Source organism: Oncorhynchus kisutch, linkage group LG7, assembly GCF_002021735.2.
Source record: "Oncorhynchus kisutch isolate 150728-3 linkage group LG7, Okis_V2, whole genome shotgun sequence".
NCBI classification, from domain to species: domain Eukaryota; kingdom Metazoa; phylum Chordata; class Actinopteri; order Salmoniformes; family Salmonidae; genus Oncorhynchus; species Oncorhynchus kisutch.
In genome coordinates this window covers 26100163-26112655 of record NC_034180.2, presented here as the reverse complement: position 1 = coordinate 26112655, position 12493 = coordinate 26100163, and the positions used below count along the sequence as shown (strand labels likewise).

Below are 12493 nucleotides of genomic sequence, written 5' to 3'. Positions count from 1 at the left end.
AACTGCTGGCCTCTCTTCTTCCGTGGCTTAACCCAACTAGAGAAGGTCACAAGTGTTTCCCTAAAATATGTATGGGTTTAAACATATTCTATTGTATGGAAAGTGACTAGTTTAATCAATTAATAGTGACAAAATTAGATTACTTTTCAAGCCAAGTCTCCTCGACTTTAGAAGGTTGTAGATCAGCCTTTGAATGTCAAAGAATCAAAACAATGATATCAGAGTCACATATTTCCTGGGTATTTTACAGCTTGTTTCTAGCATACAGTTATAGATCACTTTATATGATCAGATGTTTTATTTTCTTCAAAATATTAAAATAACAAGGCCTGTATTCATTTTTTTATTTAACCAGGTAGACCAGTTGAGAACAAGTTCTCATTTACAACTGCGACCTGGCCAAAATAAAGCAAAGCAGTGCGACAAAAAACAACAACACAGAGTTACACATGGGATAAACAAAAGTACAGTCAATAACACAATAGGAAAAATCTTTATACAGTGTGTGCAAATGGAGAAAGGAGGTAAGGCAATAAATAGGCAACAGTAGCAAAGTAATTACAATTTAGCAAATCAATATTGGAGTGATAAATGTGCAGATGATGACATGCAAGTAGAAGTACTGATGTGCAAAAGAGCAAAAATGTTAATAAAAACAATATGGGGATGAGGTAGGTAGTTGGATGGGCTATTTACAGATGGGCTGTGTACAGCTACAGCGATCGGTAAGCTGCACAGATAGCTGATGCTTAAATTTAGTGAGGGAGATATAAGTCTCCAACTTATAAGTCTCCACAATTTTTGCAATTCGTTCCAGTCATTGGCAGCAGAGAACTGGAAGGAAACTGGCTTTGGGGATGACCAGTGAGATATACCTGCTGGAGCGCATGCTACGGGTGGGTGTTGTTATGGTGACCAGTGAGCTGAGATAAGGCGGAGCTTTACCTAGCAAAGACTTATAGATGACCTGGAGCCAGTGGATCTGGCGACGAATATGTAGCGAGGGCCAGCTGACGAGAGCATACAGGTCGCAGTGGTGTGTGGTATATGGGGCTTTGGTGGCAAAACGGATGGCACTGTGATAGACTGCATCCAGTTTGCTGAGTGTTGGAGGCTATTTTGTGAATGATATCGCTGAAGTCGAGGATTGGTAGGATAGTCAGTTTTACAAAGGTATGTTTGGCAGCGTGAGTGAAGGAGGCTTTTTTTGCGAAATAGGAAGCTGATTCTAGATTTAATTTTGGATTGGAGATGCTTAATGTGAGTCTGTAAGGAGTTTACAGTCTAGCCAGACACTAGCCTGTGCTTTTTGCCATTTTCTTTAATTAAAGGTAGGCCCATCCTCCCATACCCCCCCCCAATTCAAGTCTTGGTTTTAACAGACATTCACATGGAGGTAGGCTATTTAAAGAGTGCATGGTGGGTGGAGGAATTTACCTACAAATTTGGATATAGCAGTTTATAGCCTAATTCCATATTTCAAACAGGTAGGCCTATCTCTTATTTCTTAAAAAGGAAGAAATAGGCTCCAACACAAAGCCCTCGTTGTTACGAAAGTCAAATTAAAATGAAGACCGTTTATATGAATTATGCCTACTCTGTTCTTTATCTCCAGCTCTGCTCTCCACTACTCTGCTAATCTGGGCTGTGCTCACTGCTCAGAGCCCTTCCTCCTCTCCATTGTCTAGGCTCCCATAGGGTTCCCGTGCCCCTCCCTCCTCATATCCCTCCCTGTACTCCTCCCATCCCCCTACTCGTCCATCTGCTCATCCTCCTCCCCTGTCCCCCGGCGTCCTTCCGGGATAGGCATTAGGGCTTGCGTCGCTCCGCATCACCAAACCCACATATGCCTGGAAAGGGCAGTCCCAAACCCAGCACACCATAGCCCCCCAGGAAAGGGGGTTAGTTAAGGAGGGGAGACTGGGCTGTAACATACATGTGTGTCAGTGTCCTTAAAGGGTAGGTAGCATAAACGTAACCACATGTAACATATGTATTTGCATTAGTATACGCATCAAAAGTCCCAATGCAAAGTTCACTTCAATTTTCAAGTTATTACATACAATTCCAAAGAATGCCAAAGTCATGTCGGAAAATATTTTCCAGGGTGTGATGTAATATAGAGGACCCGGCAAGCCAGCGTATTCTCTATAAAGTAAACTCCAACAGAAGTAACTTCAAATGTATAACTTCAAATGAAACCAAATCGTTTGTATCGATGACTCAATTACATTTTCAGCCAATTTACGAGAAAATACTTGATACATTTATTGTTACAAGCCCTACCAGTGTGCATGAGTCAGCCAGTTGCTATCAACATCTAGCTTATAGCTACAATTAAGTAAACCAAAGTTTTGGAAATACATAATGCCATCTAACCAGCTTTCAAAGAATGTTAGCTATATACAGTTATCTTGGCCAGCCAGCTAACGTTAGCTATTTAAACAACTAGCTATTAGCCTAGACAACCACCACGGTTACGGTCGAGTCAGGGGTAACTGCATATGTGGCGTGTGTCTGGAAGTGGATGTGTCAACAGAAGTGGAAGGATCAAAAGTAGTGGGTGTATGGAAAACGAATCAGCTAATTGGGCAGATTGGTTGCCACTCAAGACCGTTTTGCGTGGCTGCTGTGTTTTGCGGAGTGTGGTCTTGGTCAGCAGAGATGGAATTTCAGTTAGGCTAACATTTTTCCATTCACTTTGAGCTGTGTCTTTGGTGTAGCTACCTAAGTTATTCGTAGATATTCATAGTATACTAGCTTTTTATTGCTGTCTATCATTGATGTGGCTATAATCTACCAAGCTAAGGTTAGCTAACCTAGTCTGTTAAAGTAGTTATCATCACGAGGGTCATGTTTGCTGTGAGTGACTGTTAGCCAACATGATCAACTCATCTAACTAGCTAGCTTACTAAACTATTTGTCATTTATGTGTGTGTTTGACAGCATATCACAGTTGTTAAAGCTGCCTCTTTCTTGGCTGCATGAATTTATCCCAGTGCCAGAAGTGCCGATTTGTATAATTTCTCCATTATCAAGCCCCAAGACTATACCAGTTTGTGGGCACACATTGAGTCTCACATATTGAAGGCTGTGCTGCGTAGAGGTAAACACTTGTAGCTACAGTTATTGCGTCATCCTATAAAATAAAATAAAAGATTTCCCAGTGGGGGGGTGGATAACAATGTTACAGATAGCTACACACAGGCCCCACTAGCTACATAAAGCAGACCATTAGACTAGTTCAGCAACCTGTCATCATTTGATACTATGATTCATATAGGCTTGCCAGGCTATTTGCATCCCCTTCTATGAACACTTACTTAGTGTTTGTTTTTTCCATTTCAGAGGGATCTGTGGATGCTGGTGGCATTTCTGCGTCTGAAGCCGTTCGACAGGAGAGAGTGGTGGAACAGAGTCATACAGAGACCTGTCACACAGGGGGACATGACCGGCCTTCAGAACCCACAAGCTCTGGTGAAGTGTATCACGCTGCATCGTACGAAGACCAGCCGTGTGTGTGGGCAGCCTCTGGTCTCTCTACCGGAGAAGAGCGTTAGTGTTGAAGAGGTGAAGCTGACAAAGAGAGGGAGGAATACGAGCTGGCACGCACAGAGGGATGCACCACCATCAGCAGGTATGTTGCGTAGGGGACCGTCATCAGGAACTGTGCGGATGTTCTGGCTATCCTGATCAGGCTGAGACAGTTCTGCTGCCACCATGACCTACTGGGCAAGACCACTACACACACAGGTGTGGTAGCTGTGACTCCTGCAGAGATGAGAGAACGTCTGATAGAGAGGCTGGTGCTAGGCAGTGGCTCTGATGAGTGTGCTGTGTGTCTGGACTGTCTGCCTGCCCTTCATCACATCGCAGAGGTATTATGTACCCGAGCAGGTGTGCCCTCTGTGCAGATTCCAGATCAAGTCCAGTGAGCTGGTGGAGTTTCCTCAGGAAGAGAAGGAGGAGAACAACCTCTCAGAGAACTGGAGGAGCAGCTCCAAGGTGGAGGCTCTAATGCAGGGCTATTGTATTGTCAAATGTCAAGTGTATAAAAAAAGAGGTCTGTGACAAGGATTCAGTTTAGGCATAGACACTTGTAATCTCCAACTGGTTTAGTCATGATGATAACACGGACATAATAACATCGACACCCCTCCAAGTCAAGACCTAGTACCTCCTCAAATATACTCTAAATGCCATTCTGTTGGGGCGGTACTTTGTTTGATGAATATCTCCCATTAAAAATGCCCTCTTCCATAATTCAATTCTGCCTTTCATTATTGTCCTACATGATACGTTTGGATGCTGTTCACATGGGAAGCCATCAGACCAAGCTAAAAAAATGTATGTGTGATTTTGAGAGTCTATCTATCATTACTACACGCAAAATCTGTGGTTCAGGATTGTCCAGCTTAAGCTGGATAGGCAATGTAAACATGACAACATTATGGACAAACAGACATTTAAAACCACAGACACAAGTTAACAACATTGCATCAGGTGTAAAGCTTATCTCAGTAGCTTATCTCAACCATCTCAATTGAGTTGAGGTCGGGTGATTGTGGATGCCAGTTCATCTGATGCAGCACTCCGTCATTCTCCTTGGTCAAATAGCCCTTACACAGCCTGGAGGTCCATTGCTTGTGTTTCTTGGCCCAAGTAAGTCTTTTCTTATTATTGGTGTCCTTTAGTAGTGGTTTCTTTGCAGAAATTCAACCATGAAGGCCTGATTCATGCAGTCTCCTCTGAACAGTTGATGTTGAGATGTCTGTGACTTGAACTCTGTGAAGCTTTTATTGGGGCTGCAATTTCTGAGGCTGGTAACTCTAATGAACTTATCCTCTGCAGCAGAGGTAACTCTGGGTCTTCCTTTCCTGTGGCGGTCCTCTCGAGAGACAGTTTCATCACAGCGTTTGATGGTTTTTGCCACTGCACTTGAAGAAACTCAAAAGTTCTTGAAATGTTCTGTATTGACTGACCTTAAAGTAATGACGGACTGTCATTTCTCTTCGCTTATTTGATGGACGTGTTTTTTTTTTAACCTAATAGGGCTATCTTCTGTATACCAACCCTTCCTTGTCACAACACAACTGATTGGTTCAAACGCATTAAGGAAAGAAATTAACAGGGCACACCTGTTAATTGAACCTCATGAAGCTGGTTGAGAGAATGCCAAGATTGTGCAAAGCTGTCAAGGCAACGGGTGGCTACTTTGAAGAATCTCAAATATAAAATATATTTTTGATTTGTTTAACACTTTTTTGGTTACTACATGATTCCATATGTTATTTCATCATATTGATGTCTTCAGTATTATTCTACAGTGTAGAAGTAGTAGGTGTGTCAACTTTTGACTGGTACCATATATACTGTATACAATATATACGGTATATATCACATTGCACATGGTCTCCCCCAACATACTGCTATGTAGGAGTTTGACTGGGGGATGAATGAGGGCTTATATCTGTTCAGCTTACACTGAGGAATCGCGTTCCGTTTGCCTGAGGGGAGAAGCTGAAACTCTAGGTGGAGTACACGGGAGGGGTCTATCATTATTTTCTTGTCCTGTCTCATGACTGCTTGTTCAAAGACAGTCTGCAGTGATGGGTGCTACCGCACACACGTCACCTTCATGGCTGTCTGGACCAGGCAAATCATTTGTGAATTTAAGGTAACAGACAAGTTGCCAAACCAGGCTGAAATGCCATAGAATAGAATGCGCTCTATGACAGCCTGGTAGAACAGGAGCACGACCTTCTGTATGAAACCCTGAACCTACCTTAAAATAAAGGTGTTGTTGGACCCTTGAGCATTTGTAAGAGTGGACCTGAGTAATGTCTACATTATAGACCACCACAAGTGAGTGGTCACCAACAGATCTGAGGTCAGAAACCATTTCCTCTGTTTGCTTGACATTTAGGATGAGGTGGTGGTCATCACACCACTGCACAAACCTCTGTATCTCTGACCTCTGACCTATATACAGCAGTGTCAGGGTGGCACTACATTAGACCCAGAATGGCAGTATAATCAGAAAACATGACAATATAGTTACCAGTGTGTGTACTTGTACATTCATTTGTATACAGTGTGAATAGGATGGGTGAACTCAGCCTTTGGGGGGACCTTAATGAACTTGGGCTCAGACAAGGTCTTGTTCCCTCGGACCTGCTTGGTCCTGTTGAGTAAATGAGTAATACCACCTGATGGTATAGGGGTTCACTGACACCTGTCTGAGTTTACTGAGTAGGATGTGTGTCTTCAAGATGTTCAATGCTGAACTAAAATCCACAAATAGCAGTCGACCATAGGCCTTGGGGTTCTCCAGATGAGGCGCATGAGATGCACTATGCTGAGGATTGATACATCAGTGCCACATTTGTGTTTGTAAGCAAACTGATACAGGTCCAACAGCGTGTTATGTATGTAGGAAGCTTGATTTTTTTTCAAGACACTTCATAATAACAGAGGTCAGAGCAACAGGCCTACAGTCTTTGTTTTCTTAGGGAGAAGGCTTTTGGGGAAGTGGGGTGATGATCGCCTTCTTCCACACGAGTGGAACTGTGCGGGAATGTGCAGACCTCTGAAAGACAGGGACCCAGGCTGGTGGAAGTTCCTCTGCACAAAGTAGAGACGCCAAGGGGGCCTGTTGACAGCTTAAAGACTCTTGTGGCCTCTCTAGGGTTAAATTCTAACTTTGGGGTCACAGCCATCAATAACAATGGTGTTGAGCATGTTAACACACTTGTCAGAGAAGTAATGTCATGTAAAAGTCGTTAAGTTCATTTGCCTTTGTCTTTTCGTCTGTTTTCTGGTGGGAGTCATATTAGTAATAGATTTTATTGTTAACCCTCGTCTTTGAATACTTTTCATTCTAAGCTGGCTTGCTGCCCAATTCTACAATAGTAATTATATTACACCAAACACAATTTATTGTCATCATTTGATGACAGTCAAATAGATGCCATGAGTTATAATAATCAAACATACATTTATTGGTAAATAAAAACCCTGAAGGCTGTTTGCTGCCCAGTTATACAAGAGTAATTATAATAAGCCTTATTCACAAAACACACATTTATTGCCATCATCATATGATAGCCGAACAGACGCCATAATGCGTTTTGGCCTAATACTTCAGATTTATTGGTAGTGAATTAAAAACGGGTAATAAAGATATCATATTTAGGCTAAGGGAGGTGTTTGTTCTGTTAACATTCAAATGGCACATTATGATTCTCTATCAAGAATAGAACGCCTTTTAGCTCTCCCAGTCTTGTGTCACACGGTAGGAAACTGACCCCAAAAATGTGTTAAGGAACGAAAAACAACATGCTCAATCAAAAGCACCTAACCAATTACAGAGCGCTGGTGTAATGTCTATCGCTGTTGATCCTCCCACTTCTGCAGACATGCCCACTTTCAGACACACTCCACGAATGCAGTTACCCCTACTTGTTATGGTCGGCAAGCTGGAGCCCAACTATTGGAGACCAGCTAGAACACAACAACCAAAACATAACTGCAGATTAAAATCAAAGAGAGAGCAGATTTACAGATTAAAAGAGTGCAGGCTGAGTAAGATACCAAAGTGAGGGGGTGGCAGGCACATCGCCGGGCTGAGAGAGAGTCAGGGAGATCCAAAATAGATAGATTCCAGATGTCCATCAGCTAGTGCACTAGCACTAAGCCAAGGTGGAAAAAGTTACAAAACTCCTGTGGGTTTGGGGGATGCCAGGATAATGCTACCTGCCCGAATTCATTGTGCCAATTGTAGTTTGGTGGAGGAGGAATAAGGGTTAGTTCAACTGAAGGGAAATCTTAACATTACAGCATGCAATGACATTCTAGATGATTCTGTGCTTCCAACTTTGTGGCAGCAGTTTGGGGAAGGCCCTTTCCTGTTTCAGCATGACAATGCCCCAATGTACAAAGCGAGATCCATACAGAAATGGTTTGTCGAGATCAGTGTGGAAGAACTTGACTGGCCTGCACAGAGCCCTGACCTCAACCCCATCAAAACACCTTTGGGATGAATTGGAATGCTGACGACGAGCCAGGCCTAGTTGCCCAACAACAGTGCCCGACCTCACTAATGCTCTTGTGGCTGAGTGGAAGCAAAACCCCTCAGCAATGTTCCAACATCTAGTGGAAAACCTTCCCAGCAGAGCGGAAGATGTTGTAGCAGCAAAGGAGGGATCAACTCCATATTAATGCCCATGATTTTGGAATGAGATGTTCGAAGAGTAGATGTCCACATACTTTTGGTCATGTAGTATAGCATACGAACTCGGTAGCAAAGAGTAAATGCTCCACATGACTTTGAGAAATAGTGCATTGTGATTAGTTTAGAAGATATACAGAAGTAGATTAATAAATATGTAAAAAATAAAAAAACACTGTTTGTACTTATAGGTAATAGATCGTGACTACAACTAAGTTACGAGTCTTTGACTACACTGGGTTGTTCGATTGGTGATTAAAAACTCATGCTTCCTACCGTTTAACTCACATCTACCTTAATAAAACCTGGCTGTTGACATTTGACCGCAATATACAAGTGTTTGAAAACAATTGGCTTTTCAGTGTCTAAAAAGGGCCTAGTGTGAGTATGTCTGCGTGAATGTATGTGTAATGTATGCGTGTCTATTAAAGAGAGAGAGAGATAGAGTGCTATACATGGGGCACACATCCATAGGGCTATAGACATAAAATGGTGGCAGCTTTGCTGTAGCTTGTGGTGTTATTATACGACTCACTGGTCACTCTCTACAGGGCCGGGGGAGAGGGATAGTGAAAGGGTGATGCTGTTTTTAGTTTCATTTGAAGAGGGACCATAAGCGCAGACGAAGGATATCAAGGATCTGGAAAGATTGTAAGGAGGAATGGTCTAAGATTCCTCCCAATGTGTTCTCCAACTCATAAAACATTTTGGAAAAGGCTCAGTGCCATTATCCTTGCAAAGTGAAGTCTTAAAAAGGTATTGAAAACAGGGGTGGCAACTATTTTAACCCCTATGTTTTTTTGGGAAAACAATATTACTTATTAAGCAAAATCTCTCTCTAAGCAATTGTATTAGTATAAAATGTTATGATTTCCTCATTTGTTTTGCATACAAAATAACTAACTTGATACTGTGTTTTTGCTCATCTTTATGAAGGGTGCCAATAATTTTTGACCTGACTGTACATATATCCTGTACACTTCAATCTGTCTGTAATCAGTCTCGAGAGGCGGGAGGGCAATTAAGGATGTGGCTCTAAGCGGATGCAGGGTAGGGTTGGTTGGTGTGAGAAGTTCATGGCCCCCAGGGCTGCAGTGTCACTGTGCTCAGGGGTAAATCTAAAACCTGGTCCTGGTGGTCAGGGCTGTGGCGCACACACACACACGCACGCAGGCAGTGTGTGTGGCCCCAGCTTGACCCTGCCTCCCTGATGAGGCTGTATCCTAGGTGTTTTGTGAACCAGCCAATGTGGCTACAGTGGGTGCCGTCACAGCAATGGGCATCACGTCAGCATCGTCACAAACAGCGTGCTAATCCACTGATGACAGCGGCAGCGACCGCCAGGGCCAGGTGCCATCCCTTGTCCATCCTCAGGTCACGGGGTCATGAACTATGGGGTCTGGGGGGGGGGGGGGGGATCTACTATACCTCATACACACAAACAGGCACGTGTGCACACACACACACACACACTGCAAGCATACTGTGTATCTTCTGCTGCTCATAAGACCCATGGGTCTAAACTAATGGAAACACACGTCACCAACTAGCACACAAACACTGCTCTGTTGTCAACAGGGCACAATATCTATTATCACCCAAAACAAGAGGCTGCCGACTCAGGTGGACATTTTCTAAATTAGATAATTGTACTTTACTGGTAATTAAGTTGGTGTAATAATGAACCTTCATGTTAACTTCCATTCTGAGAAAAATACATGTCTCCATCCGGAGGAATGTTGCTAGGCAGCCACTTTGTCAGATATCTTAGAAAGCAGCACTTACAGGAGGTGAGAGAGAGAGAGAGAAAAAAGAAAGAAAGGTAGAGAGGCGTGAGAGAGAGGAGAAAAAGTGAGAATGTGAGCGAGAATAGAAAGAGAGCGACAAACGGCGAGAGAGAAAACAAGCGAGCAAGCAAGAGAGAGACAGAGAGTAAATAGAGAGAGAATAGAGGTCTCTCCTGGATTCTCCTGGTTTTGCGGCTAGCTGCTCTGAGAAGCCCAGCTAGAACAGCTCTATTAATACCTGGCTCAGCTCTATTCTTAGTTCACCTCTGGCTTCACACAGAGATTACATTAGAGCCTGGCTTTTATTCTCTCAAAAAGACACAAACTGCCCATCTGTCATTAGATAAGCTCATCTTTAAACCACTTTGCTCTGAAGAAGTCTTTGACAATGATTGCTCTGTGTATACTTGTATATCTCCAGTCTACATGCAAGAGTCTAAATGCTTGTTAGCGATGTTATACATATCACTTGTCTTGATGGCAGTAGTGAACTGTTGAGGCATCAGTACATGTGTGCATACACGCACTCGCACACAAATACAACATTTTGAGACATTTACTAAAAAGGCTGTATGGGGTTCCCAGGAGAGAACATATTGATCAGAAATTCCCTTTAAACACATTCATGGGATCTGAGCCGTAGGCTGTCAGTGACAGAGTACTAGCCCCACTTTGGTTGAGCTCACACACACGCACACACACACTCTCATGTACGCACAAACCCTGCCTTCTCATAAAGAAACTGTGCAGGGCCATTTCACTGTTGAACCATTTTGTAAAGACCGCTAACATTGCAAGGCCAAGATGACGTCCCTTTGATTGTCACTCAATTACAGTACATCAATTACAGTACAAATAAAAGAGAAGTGAGAGGGAGGAGAGAGGGAGGAGAGAGAGAGGGGGCAGCCTCTGACTGTGAGAATATTTCAGCAGCTTGAAGATTGATTCCATAATTGTGTCTGATATATTTCCGGAGTGCCAGCCTAACAAACCAAAAATGTTTCTGTAAAAGTTCCCAGAACATTCGTTATGTTGTGGCAAATGTCCTCATAACACAAAAGCTGTCCAGTTGTGCTGATTATTCTAGAATGTTTGTATTAGGTTGTGGGAACAGTCTGGTGAAAACACAAAAGATATGGTCTCAAAACATAAAAACTGTACAATTGTGTGGATGCCTTTACAATTTTTATTTTCGTGTTCAAAAAACATTCACCTGATGTTACAATAACGTTCCCAGAACACATCTGTTTTTCAAATGTTCCCAAACTCAGTTGTTAGAGAGGAAGGAAACCGCTCAGGGATTTCACCATGAAGCCAATGTTGAGTTGAATGGCTCAACAACATTGTAGTTAATCCACAATACCAACCTAAATGACAGAGTGAAAAGAAGGAGGCCTGTACAGAATAAAAAATATTCCAAACCATGCATCCTGTTTGCAACAGGGCGCTTAAGTAATACTGCTAAAATTGTGGCAAAGAAATTGTACTTTTTGTCCTGAAAACAAAGTGTTGTATTAGATTTGGCGCAAACATAACACATTACGGAGTAACACTCTCCATATTTTCAAGCATAGTGATAGCTGCATCACGTTATGGGTATGCTTGTAATCATTAAGGACTGGGGAGTTTTTCAGGATAAAACTAAACGTAATGGAGCTAAGCACAGGCAAAATCCTAGAGGAAAACCTGGTTGTCTGCATTCCACCAGACACTGGGAGATTAATTCACCTTTCAGCAGGATAATAACCTTAAACACAAGGCCAAGTCTACAATGGAGTTGCTTACCTAGAAGACAGTGATCCTGAGTAGCCGAGTTATTTTTTATTTAAATTATTTATTTAAGGGATGCTAATACTTTTTGAAGGCACTGTATAGGCCTCAATAGCATCACTGATGATATATGAGTGACAAATTATGGTTACATTTAATTTTCTCTGTTAAACCTACCCTTTGGAATGACTTGGATAGCAATAGTGACTCCATTTAGTTTTTAAATATGAAATATCATAGCTAATAAGGGCTGGGCTTGGTTAAAACCCTGCATGAGAGATCAAAGGGTACCTGTAGATCGATCAATTCTCTAGTAGGAGGTGCTGCCCAAACAAAAAAAATGTCTGATTGTGGATCAACGTTGAAGATCTGACGTTGTTTTAAAGGTAGAAAATTCAACATATTTTACACAAGGGTTGTCTACGTTGAAATTTGGTTACCATGATGACATAATCCTGTGGTTGAAATTTCACCCTCAAAACACAACACCCACAGAGGATCCAGGAATTAATAAATCATTACGATGTGTAGCTGTGACATTCCACAAAGATGATGAAAGGATATTCAGAGCCATATTTTTAGAGAGATTCAGTATATTATGACTGAGGATATACTGTGGGCCTGTGTGTGTCATATGTCAATGAGATTTAAATAGCCTGAATGGAGAACTCTGTAATAAAAGACTAAGTGGTACCAACTTCTCTCT

General features: G+C 42.3%; 1 long non-coding RNA gene across 1 annotated transcript; it reads left to right on the top strand.

Moving 5' to 3' along the window:
* Positions 1–2324: 2324 nt before the first annotated feature.
* On the top strand, positions 2325–4282 carry LOC116374635 (uncharacterized). The gene is made up of 3 exons (XR_004210528.1): positions 2325–2675; positions 2947–3106; positions 3349–4282. It is a non-coding gene; the product is annotated as an uncharacterized LOC116374635 (long non-coding RNA).
* The last annotated feature ends 8211 nt before the right edge of the window (positions 4283–12493 follow it).